Source organism: Trachurus trachurus (assembly GCF_905171665.1).
Source record: "Trachurus trachurus genome assembly, chromosome: 2".
NCBI lineage: Eukaryota > Metazoa > Chordata > Actinopteri > Carangiformes > Carangidae > Trachurus > Trachurus trachurus.
Window position 1 is genome coordinate 15107607 of NC_139914.1, and position 11870 is coordinate 15119476.

General features: G+C 40.3%; 1 protein-coding gene across 1 annotated transcript in view; it reads left to right on the top strand.

Annotated features, from left to right (window-relative positions):
• LOC310999082 (dystrophin-like) overlaps positions 1-11870 on the top strand; it is a gene marked incomplete at its 3' end in the record, with an annotated part of 346130 nt that overhangs the window by 147228 nt on the left and 187032 nt on the right. The gene's annotated exons all lie outside the window — the stretch shown is intronic.

Consider the following 11870-nt stretch of genomic DNA (forward strand, 5'->3'; position numbering starts at 1 on the left):
TTAAATTCAAGATATTGAGAGCTTTATTCTGAAAGATTCTGATTGTACAGACCTCAGAAAAGTCATGATGTGTGGGATGAAAAAAGTTTGAAATCATCTTTAGATTTCTGGTCTAACTTTAAAGCAGCTATATCTTCCTTTGTGCTATTGCTACGTAGCCTATATTATCAATAACAGCTGTTAGCATACTTAGCGTTTGCTCTTATTTTTCTCACTCCTAGCATGCTAAGCAGCTAGCTCTGGCCCATCCTGTTGCGTAACACTTTGCAACTTTACTTTATTTTCATCACTGCTAACATGCTAAGCAGCTAGCTGTGTAGCATCTGGCTCAACCCTTGGGGCACCTCTTATCTTGTACATGCAACAGTGGCTGAGGGTCTTGAAAAGTGGCTGTTATCCATGAAGTATCTATCTAAAGCAGGATTTAAGTGTGAATCTTCATCCATATTAGAGTCTCCAAATATTTTAGAATTTAGTAATTAGCTACACAAATAAAAATATGAAATTGTATCAAATACTCACATTCCCAGAGGAATTTCAAAATATAGGCACATCTCACAAGTGATACTGTATCAATGTCTGATCGATCAGTGCTATCAACTCATTGATCATTGAATTCATATTTCTAGTATGTAGATCATTACACAACCTATAAAGGAAAGAAATGTTTAAATCTAATATAAGGATGGAATAAGACAACATGAAGTTATAGATGGTGCTCCACACATCAACTGTATATCCATGCATGGTTTCTGTTTGTCATTGGCTTTCTGTTTGTTTCTGATTCTGAGGAGAATCGTGAGCAAACACAGGTCAGATATCCAACATCATAACTTTGCAGAAAAGTACATTCAGCAGCCGCCTTAATGAGTGAGAAAAACAACACAGGACACTCCAAGTTTATTTTTATGTTGTTTTTTTTGCCACGTTCCGTCTTTTTCTCGCCGCCCTTCATCTTTCCGCCAATTTACAGAGCACTATTAAAACCTCCGCTGCTTCCCATCAGGCTGCATTTAAAGTCCAAATGGTTTTTCTTTATGGACTCAGTGTTTAAAACCAACAACTACATGTAAAGTCACTGGTTGGTGATGGTTTAACAGTTTAATTGTGTTGCATTCCGCATTAAGTTGAATGGAAGCGAATGTCTCAATCACGCTGGTTTGGTGTGAATGTAACGACACGATTAATAGCAAAACACCCTTCTGTAATGAGGTGCTTGTGTTGGATGAGTGTGTGTGTGTGTGTGTGTGTGTGTGTGTGTGTGTGTGTGTGTGTGTGTGCGTGCATATGCCTGTCAAAGGCTGCGACGCCCTGGAGGTTGCCGGTGTGTGGGCATGCATGCTGGTCTGTGTGTGTGTGTGTGAGTGTGTGTGCGGCCAATTAAAGTGGAAATGCATGCGGTGACCTACTCCCAAATGAGTCCCTCTTTCACCCGGCAGGAATCACTAACAGACCTGTCTGTCTGTCTGTCTGACCACCTGTCTGTCTCTCTGTCTGCACGTACGAGGCGCACGCACAAGCACGAGCACATCTTCACAATTCCCCTCGCTGGGAATTCACCTTAACATCAAACAAACACTGAGGTGTTGCAGTGTGTGTGTGTGTGTTTGTAACAATGCAAATGACTCTTTCATCCTCTGTCTGACACTATTACTGTACATCTGCATGTGCAACTGTGTGTATTAGTTAGTTAGTTAGTTAGTTAGTTAGTTAGTTAGTTAGTTAGTTAGTTAGTTAGTTAGTTAGTTAGTTAGTTAGGGCCACGGGCCATCGCACTGGGCACTGGTCATCAAAACTGCGCAAAATTTTGCATTGAAGTCAATGGGACGGCCGAAAAAAAAAGAGCGAAAAAGACCAAGTTTAACAAACGTCTACTGCTCAGGCATACTTTCACCTAGAGACTCCATTTAAACTTTAAACAGTAGACACAAGTCTTGTGTATTGTCGTATTACTCCACGTTTTGATAGGTCATATAGTTTTTGATCAATCCCTGATCAATGACCATGATCATTTTTGGAGAAATTATGAGATTATAATGGGTGTGTATTGCACGGAATGTTCGTGTCAGAGTGGGTGACATCATCGGTTAGAGTGGGAGAGATGCCAGAAAAACTCCAGATTTTTTCTCTTTCCACACTCGGCCCGGCCACAATTTACACTCTACACACATGATTTTTTCAGAATTTGTAAGACAAACTTGTTCTGTTTCTCACCATGTGCTCAAAATATCAGAGAGATTTACAGAATTTACAGAATCAGCCTCTGAGTGCGGCCACGTCTGTCTCTGCTCCTCATTGACTCCAATACAAAGATTTTCTGAGAGGAGCAGAACGGCCTGATGTTTTAAAACTGCCAGCGTCTCCAAAATATTTACTGTAGAAACACCAAATCGTACCAACATTTTTCAGTAAGTCCTTAGAGCAATGTGATCTGTGTTTTATTCTGATAGGAGTTACCGTTTTGTCCAGGGCCGGCCCTGTACATCTGGGGGCCCTAAGCAGGATAAAATTGGGGGCCCTGCCTCACAGTGTATATAGCCTGTACCATCAAATATTCATAAAACCAGCTACCGTATGCAACCCTTGCATATTTTATTGTACCTCTATCAACATGATGGCAAGCAGATAGTTCACATTACTAATTGGAGTGTAAACTCTTAAAGCTGTCTAATTGCACTTGCCATTTTTTCTTCTACTTTGTTTTTGTCTGAATGTTAATGTTAATATTGTGAATGGCAATAGGTGGCTCCAAACCGGCAGTATTAAATCACTACTTTTGATGTAGCAGAAAGATAAAGGATTCTACAAAAGATTACAGTTTGAACAGATTTATTTTCTTTAAATTATCTGTACAGCTAAATTCTAGAACCCTTAAAACAAAACTTCAGTTGAGAAGAAGATAGAGGATGTTGGTTGGTCAGCAGCATCATCAGCAGTAACTATTGGAGCTGTGGAGAAGATTAGTAGAATTTTTTTAGCCACTTGTGTACACACAATTTCATTTTCCAACAGAGATAAACATATTGTGGCAACAAACAAGAAACTTACCAACTGTATGACTGGAACCAGCCACAGGGGAATGAGGATGTGGCAACATGACATATCCAATCAGCCATTAATAAATGGGTGATTGATCCTTTATCCCCTCACAGGAAAACAGCTGTATCTTTTCACTGTAAACAGACCTTAAAATCAGCCAGGACATGTGAACTGCAGCAGGCTGGTACATGTAGCAGCTACAGCTAAGTGAGCTAACACAAGCACCGACATGTTTTTCGGCTAAACGTTCATCTGGTAAACATAACATTAATTAGCCTTACCTTGTCCTTGTTTTTTTTTCATCCTCGACCTTCTTCTTTTTCCTATTTTCTGCACCTGACGGATATATCCTTTTGGACATCGTCACTGTCCAAAAGCTAATCACCTCCTCGCAAATCGCGATCTCAGTGAGTGAGGGAGGGAGGGGGTGGTGCGCGCTCGTTACCGGACAACGGCCACAGTCTGCGTTACGTTACGTCAAAGCGATAGATATATCTGGTGTCACGGTCATTGTTGCCAGTTGGTCAAGGGTTACACTTTGTCAGAGAGGGTTAGACAAATGATTGAGCAAAGTTTGGGGGCCCCCTAGTGGCTGCGGGGCCCTAAGCAGCTGCTTAGTTCGCTTATAGGGAGGGCCGGCTCTGGTTTTGTCACAGTAAGCCTAAATGTGAGACCGGTGCAGAGGCAGAAAATCACTCTTTTTCTCCACGTTTCTGTTTTGAATTCAGCGCTACTCAAGCTAGCCGTTGTGACCAACGCACTTCCTGTTACTTTCACAAAATAAAACACCCGTTGCCCTTTACATACAGAAAACCATGACCATAGAATTTGTGCTTTTACTTTGAAATAGGAAGCTAACCTAGCCTCGATGTAGCTAGCTTGAACCAAAATAAAGCGTCTTTGCTTGAACCCTCCGTTTTGACCGATCTGGTCCCGTTAGCGGCATTTGACCGCTCAAGATGCCTTACCGGAGAGTTTTGTAGCTCTGAGACCAAGATCGGTCCGTTTAGAGTTGCTGAAGAGTTTCTCTGATGACTTTAGGTGGAGGCAGGCTAACACTACCCATACACTTCCAGTGTTTGAGCTAAGCTAATTAGCGACTTTAGGTGGCGGCAGGCTAACACTACCCATACACTTCCAGTGTTTGAGCTAAGCTAATTACGGTGATACGGCTCTATCTCCCTTGTTACTGCACGCACAGTAGAAAGGATGGTGTCTATCTGCTGGTCATGGACTCAGGAGTGAGGCAAGACACGAAAAAAAAAATGTTGGCGTATCCCTTTAAGTAAATATAGCTGAAATCACAGTTCAGTCTTCAACTTTCTTTTATATGTTGGTGATCTTTCTCGAGTGTAGGTGATCCAGCCACATGCTCGGTTCTGACCCAGTCTGGTTTGCGTTGTGTCAACTTAAGAAAGCTGGGAGGGAAGCACAATGTGTGTGTCTGCGTGTGTGTGTGCGTGCGTGCGTGCGTGCGTGCGTGCGTGCGTGCGTGCGTGCGTGCGTGCGTGCGTGCGTGTGTGTGTGTACGTGGTTGCACAGAAAGGTGGGGGGTAAGTTCTGCATAAGTGCCCAGAATAAATGCTCTAAAACTGTCACTCAGAGCTGCCAGAGATGCAGCCTGTGAGGGTGTTAGCCGTATCAACACACAGGCCTGTGCATGTACACCAGTATACTTTGTGTTTTTATTTTTACTCTTTCTTTTTTTTTTTTTTTACCAATGGTGTGCTACAGTGTGGGTGTGAATATGTAAAGTTAAAGTATCCACTGACAGGCCACATCAAAGCTTTGCTAGAAAGCTGCTCATTTGTTACATTGCTGCCCAGGCATCATTATCTTAAATAATAAAATATAAATATGCCACATTTAGCCAAAAGACTAGTTTTCTTCTGTTATTCACTTGTGCTAGATAACAAAAACTATCACAAAAAACTAAAACTATAAACTAAACTAACAAAGACTAAATCTAGCAGTGAAACAATAAACTCAGTTAACTGAATAAAAGAAAATAAAAAAATCTACAATGAACAATGCAAAACTAAAACGTTATTTTAAAAAGCAAATAATATAAATCAAGGCGTTTCCCCAAACTAAAAAGAAAAAAGAAGACAAACTTACAAAAATTGCATAATCAAAAAACTAAAAGCCTAAATAAAAATAAAAACTAATGAAAAATATACTATAATGACCTTTTTAAATGTGTGATTTTACAAACCTACACATGAAGAATTTAATAATAATAACAATTTAAATTCTTCACTTTATTTCACTCTAAATTAATTCTTAACCCTGTAAAGCCTGAACCATGAAATAATTGTCAGAAAATTCTAAAATTTTGAAATTGGACCCTTTATTGGACCTTCTGACAAAAAATGTAAAAAAATATATATATATAATATATATATATATATATATATATTACATTTTTTTGTCAGAAGGTCCAATAAAGGGTCCAATTTCAAAATTTTTGAATTTTCTGACAATTATTTCATGGTTCAGGCTTTACAGGGTTAAGAATTAGTTTAGAGTGAAATAACGTGAAGAATTAAATTGTTATTATTATTATTAAATTCTTCATGTGTAGGTTTGTAAAATCACACATTTAAAAAGGTCATTATAGTATATTTTTCATTAGTTTTTATTTTTATTTAGGCTTTTTTTTTTTCTTTTTTTTCTTTTAGTTTGGGGAAACGCCTTGATTTATATTATTTGCTTTTTAAAATAACGTTTTAGTTTTGCATTGTTCATTGTAGATTTTTTTTTTCTTTTTATTCAGTTAACTGAGTTATTGTTTCACTGCTAGATTTAGTCTTTGTTAGTTTAGTTTTTAGTTTTAGTTTTTTGTGATAGTTTTTGTTTTCTAGCACAAGTGAATAACAGATGAAAACTTGCCTTTTGGCTAAATGTGGCATATTTATATTTTATTATTTAAGATAATGATGCCTGGGCAGCAATGTAACAAATGAGCAGCTTTCTAGCAAAGAGTTTCACGTGGCCTGTCAGTGGATACTTTAACTTTACATATTCACACCCACACTGTAGCACACCATTGGTAAAAAAAAAAAAAAAGAAAGAGTAAAAATAAAAACACAAAGTATACTGGTGTACATGCACAGGCCTGTGTGTTGATACGGCTAACACCCTCACAGGCTGCATCTCTGGCAGCTCTGAGTGACAGTTTTAGAGCATTTATTCTGGGCACTTATGCAGAACTTACCCCCACCTTTCTGTGCAACCACGTACACACACACACGCACGCACGCACGCACGCACGCACGCACGCACGCACGCACGCACGCACGCACGCACGCACACACACACACACACACACTGTGCTTCCCTCCCCAGCTTTCTTAAGTTGACAGAACGCAAACCAGACTGGGTCAGAACCGAGCATGTGTCTGGATCACCTACACTCGAGAAAGATCACCAACATATAAAAGAAAGTTGAAGACTGAACTGTGATTTCAGCTATATTTACTTAAAGGGATACGCCAACATTTTTCTTTTGTGTCTTGCCTCACTCCCGAGTCCATGACCAGCAGATAGACACCATCCTTTCTACTGTGCGTGCAGTAACAAGGGAGATAGAGCCGTATCACCGTAATTAGCTTAGCTCAAACACTGGAAGTGTATGGGTAGTGTTAGCCTGCCTCCACCTAAAGTCGCTAATTAGCTTAGCTCAAACACTGGAAGTGTATGGGTAGTGTTAGCCTGCCTCCACCTAAAGTCATCAGAGAAACTCTTCAGCAACTCTAAACGGACCGATCTTGGTCTCAGAGCTACAAACTCTCGGTAAGGCATCTTGAGCGGTCAAATGCCGCTAACGGGACCAGATCGGTCAAAACGGAGGGTTCAAGCAAAGACGCTTTATTTTGGTTCAAGCTAGCTACATCGAGGCTAGGTTAGCTTCCTATTTCAAAGTAAAAGCACAAATTCTATGGTCATGGTTTTCTGTATGTAAAGGGCAACGGGTGTTTTATTTTGTGAAAGTAACAGGAAGTGCGTTGGTCACAACGGCTAGCTTGAGTAGCGCCGAATTCAAAACAGAAACGTGGAGAAAAAGAGTGATTTTCTGCCTCTGCACCGGTCTCACATTTAGGCTTACTGTGACAAAACCAGAGCCGGCCCTCCCTATAAGCGAACTAAGCAGCTGCTTAGGGCCCCGCAGCCACTAGGGGGCCCCCAAACTTTGCTCAATCATTTGTCTAACCCTCTCTGACAAAGTGTAACCCTTGACCCAACTGGCAACAATGACCGTGACACCAGATATATCTATCGCTTTGACGTAAACGTAACGCAGACTGTGGCCGTTGTCCGGTAACGAGCGCGCACCACCCCCTCCCTCCCTCACTCACTGAGATCGCGATTTGCGAGGAGGTGATTAGCTTTTGGACAGTGACGATGTCCAAAAGGATATATCCGTCAGGTGCAGAAAATAGGAAAAAAAGAAGGTCGAGGATGAAAAAAAAACAAGGACAAGGTAAGGCTAATTAATGTTATGTTTACCAGATGAACGTTTAGCCGAAAAAACATGTCGGTGCTTGTGTTAGCTCACTTAGCTGGCTAGCTGCTACATGTACCAGCCTGCTGCAGTTCACATGTCCTGGCTGATTTTAAGGTCTGTTTACAGTGAAAAGATAACAGCTGTTTTCCTGTGAGGGGATAAAGGATCAATCACCCATTTATTAATGGCTGATTGGATATGTCATGTTGCCACATCCTCATTCCCCTGTGGCTGGTTCCAGTCATACAGTTGGTAAGTTTCTTGTTTGTTGCCACAATATGTTTATCTCTGTTGGAAAATGAAATTGTGTGTACACAAGTGGCTAAAAAAATTCTACTAATCTTCTCCACAGCTCCAATGTTACTGCTGATGATGCTGCTGACCAACCAACATCCTCTATCTTCTTCTCAACTGAAGTTTTGTTTTAAGGGTTCTAGAATTTAGCTGTACAGATAATTTAAAGAAAATAAATCTGTTCAAACTGTAATCTTTTGTAGAATCCTTTATCTTTCTGCTACATCAAAAGTAGTGATTTAATACTGCCGGTTTGGAGCCACCTATTGCCATTCACAATATTAACATTAACATTCAGACAAAAACAAAGTAGAAGAAAAAATGGCAAGTGCAATTAGACAGCTTTAAGAGTTTACACTCCAATTAGTAATGTGAACTATCTGCTTGCCATCATGTTGATAGAGGTACAATAAAATATGCAAGGGTTGCATACGGTAGCTGGTTTTATGAATATTTGATGGTACATAGGCTATATACACTGTGAGGCAGGGCCCCCAATTTTATCCTGCTTAGGGCCCCCAGATGTACAGGGCCGGCCCTGGACAAAACGGTAACTCCTATCAGACTAAAAGCACAGATCACAGTTGCTCTAAGGACTTACTGAAAAATGTGGTACGATTTGGAGTTTCTACAGTAAATAATTTTGGAGACGCTGGCTGTTTTAAAACATCAGGCCGTTCTGCTCCTCTCAGAAAATCTTTGTATTGGAGTCAATAGAGGTAGCAGGACAGACGTGGCCGCACTCAGAGGCTGATTCTGTAAATTCTGTATAGTCCTCTCTGAATATTTTGAGCAAATGGTGAGAGAACAGACTGTTTGTCTACTAAATTCTGAATAAATCATGTGTGTAGAGTGTAAATTGTGCCGGGCCGAGTGTGGAACGAGAAAAAAATATCTGGAGTTTTTCTGGCATCTCTCCCACTCAAACGATGAAGTCAGCCCTCTGCACGAACATTCCGTGCAATACACACCCATTATAATCTCATAATTTCTCCAAAATGATCTGTCATTGATCAGGATTGATCAAAAACTATATGACCTATCAAAACGTGGAGTAATACGACAATACACAAGACTTGTGTCTACTGTTTAAAGTTTAAATGGAGTCTCTAGGTGAAAGTATGCCTGAGCAGTAGACGTTTGTTAAACTTGGTCTTTTTCGCTCTTTTTTTTCGGCCGTCCCATTGACTTCAATGCAAAATTTTGTGCAGTTTTGATGACCAGTGCCCAGTGCGATGGCCCGTGGCCCTAACTAACTAACTAACTAACTAACTAACTAACTAACTAACTAACTAACTAACTAATACACACAGTTGCACATGCAGATGTACAGTAATAGTGTCAGACAGAGGATGAAAGAGTCATTTGCATTGTTACAAAACACCACACACACATACTGCAACTAAATCAGCACCAACACCTCAGTGTTTGTTTGATGTTAAGGTGAATTCCCAGCGAGGGGAATTGTGAAGATGTGCTCGTGCTTGTGCGTGCGCCTCGTACGTGCAGACAGAGAGACAGACAGGTGGTCAGACAGACAGGACAGACAGGTCTGTTAGTGATTCCTGCCGGGGAAAGAGGACTCATTTGGGAGTAGGTCACCGCATGCATTTCACTTTAATTGGCCGCACACACACTCACACACACACACACAGACCAGCATGCATGCCCACACACCGGCAACCTCCAGGGCGTCGCAGCCTTTGACAGGCATATGCACACAAACACACACACAAACACACACACAAACACACACACACTCACACTCACACTCATCCAACACAAGCACCTCATTACAGAAGGGTGTTTTGCTATTAATCGTGTCATTACATTCACACCAAACCAGCGTGATTGAGACATTTCGCTTCCATTCAACTTAATGCGGAATGCAACACAATTAAACTGTTAAACCATCACAACCAGTGATCTTACATGTAGTTGTTGGTTTTAAAACACTGAGTCCATAAAGAAAAACATTTGGACTTTAAATGCAGCCTGAGGGAAGCAGCGGAGGTTTTAATAGTGCTTCTGTAAATTGCGGAAAGATGAAGGGCGGCGAGAAAAAGACGGAACGTGGCAAAAAAAACAACATAAAAATAAACTTGGAGTGTCCTGTGGTTGTTTTTCTCACTCATTAAGGCGGCTGCTGGAATGTACTTTTCTGCAAAGTTATGATGTTTGGATATCTGACCTTGTTTGCTCACGTTCTCCTCAGAATCAGAAACAAACAGAAAGCCAATGGACAACAGAAACCATGCATGATATACAGTTGATGTGTGGAGCAACATCTATAACTTCATGTTGTCTTATTCCATCCTTATATTAGATTTAAACATTTCTTTCCTTTATAGGTTGTGTATGAACTACATACTAGATAAATATGAATTCAATGATCAATGAGTTGATAGCACTGATCGATCAGACATTGATACAGTATCACTTGTGAGATGTGCCTATATTTTGAAATTCCTCTGGGAATGTGAGGTCTTTGATACAATTTCATATTTTTATTTGTGTAGCTAATTACTAAATTCTAAAATATTAGGAGACTCTAATATGGATGAAGATTCACACTTAAATCCTGCTTTAGATAGATACTATCATGGATAACAGCCACTTTTCAAGGACCCTCAGCCACTGTTGCATGTACAAGATAGAGGTGCCCAAGGGTTGAGCCAGATGCTACACAGCTAGCTGCTTAGCATGTTAGCAGTGATGAAAATAAAGTAAAGTTGCAAAAGTGTTACGCTGACAGGATGGGCCAGAGCTAGCTGCTTAGCATGCTAGGAGTGAAGAAGATAGAGCAAACGCTAAGTATGCTAACAGCTGTTATTGATAATATAGGCTACGTAGCAATAGCACAAAGGAAGATATAGCTGCCTTAAAGTTAGACAGAAATCTAAAGATGATTTCAAACTTTTTTCATCCCACACATCATGACTTTTCTGAGGTCTGTACAGTCAGAATCTTTCAGAATAAAGCTCCTCAATATCTTGAATTTAAAGCATTGTTGCAAAAAAAAAAAAAAAAAAAAAAAAAGCCAAAAGGTCATTTTCTGCTGCTACACAATGATTAAAATAAGATGGAGAAATAGAAAGAACCTGATAATTGAAATTATTTGGTGGCTAACCAATGCAGTTAAGCAACAAAATATGGGATATTGCAGGTTTTTGAGATGGAACATGATCTTTTTTTTTTTTTTTTTACCGTGAGGCATCACGGTCTATTTCTGCATCACAGTTGGAAAAAAAGAAAATCACTTTTCTTCTCTTGCTGCTGTATCTTTTTGTTGCAAGGAAAGCAAACGCTACTTCACCTTGACAGCTTCAACCCAGGAAACATTACACATTCAACAATATGACCAGGAGAAAATATTCAGTGTGAAAAAGAAGGATGATGTGCAACTCTGCACTGTGTGGAACATACTGAAGTGATATGGTTCATCAGCAACAGACAGAGTGATATGCATCACTTTAATCTGTGTTAAAGGGATAGTTCTACATTTTGGCAAATTGGCCCATAGCAAAACCCCTATAGTCATAGCAGTAGGTTTGTTACCTTGTCGCTAATTGTCGGTGCAAGCTGTTTTTAGAACGGCGGAGCAGAGCCGTGAGCTGCTCAGAGCTACGCTACGGAGGCTCATTATGGGATTTCTTGGTTTCCCTCATCAAACTCATCAAATACACAATCCAACAACTCCACAACGCTCTGGTGGACAAGTTGTGAGCTGCACATTCACCACGCTATGAGATAATAACACAACGTTACCACACAGAGTTGTTTTAGAGGGAAATTCATGCAAAACCACTGATGCACGTTGCCTTCAGGGACAGTTTTTCATCAACAGTCTCTGTATTTCCCTCTAAAACAACTCTGTGTGGTAACGTTGTGTTATTATCTCATAGCGTGGTGAATGTGCAGCTCACAACTTGTCCACCAGAGCGTTGTGGAGTTGTTGGATTGTGTATTTGATGAGTTTTTATGAGGGAAACCAAGGAATCCCATAATGAGCCTCCGTAGCGTAGCTCTG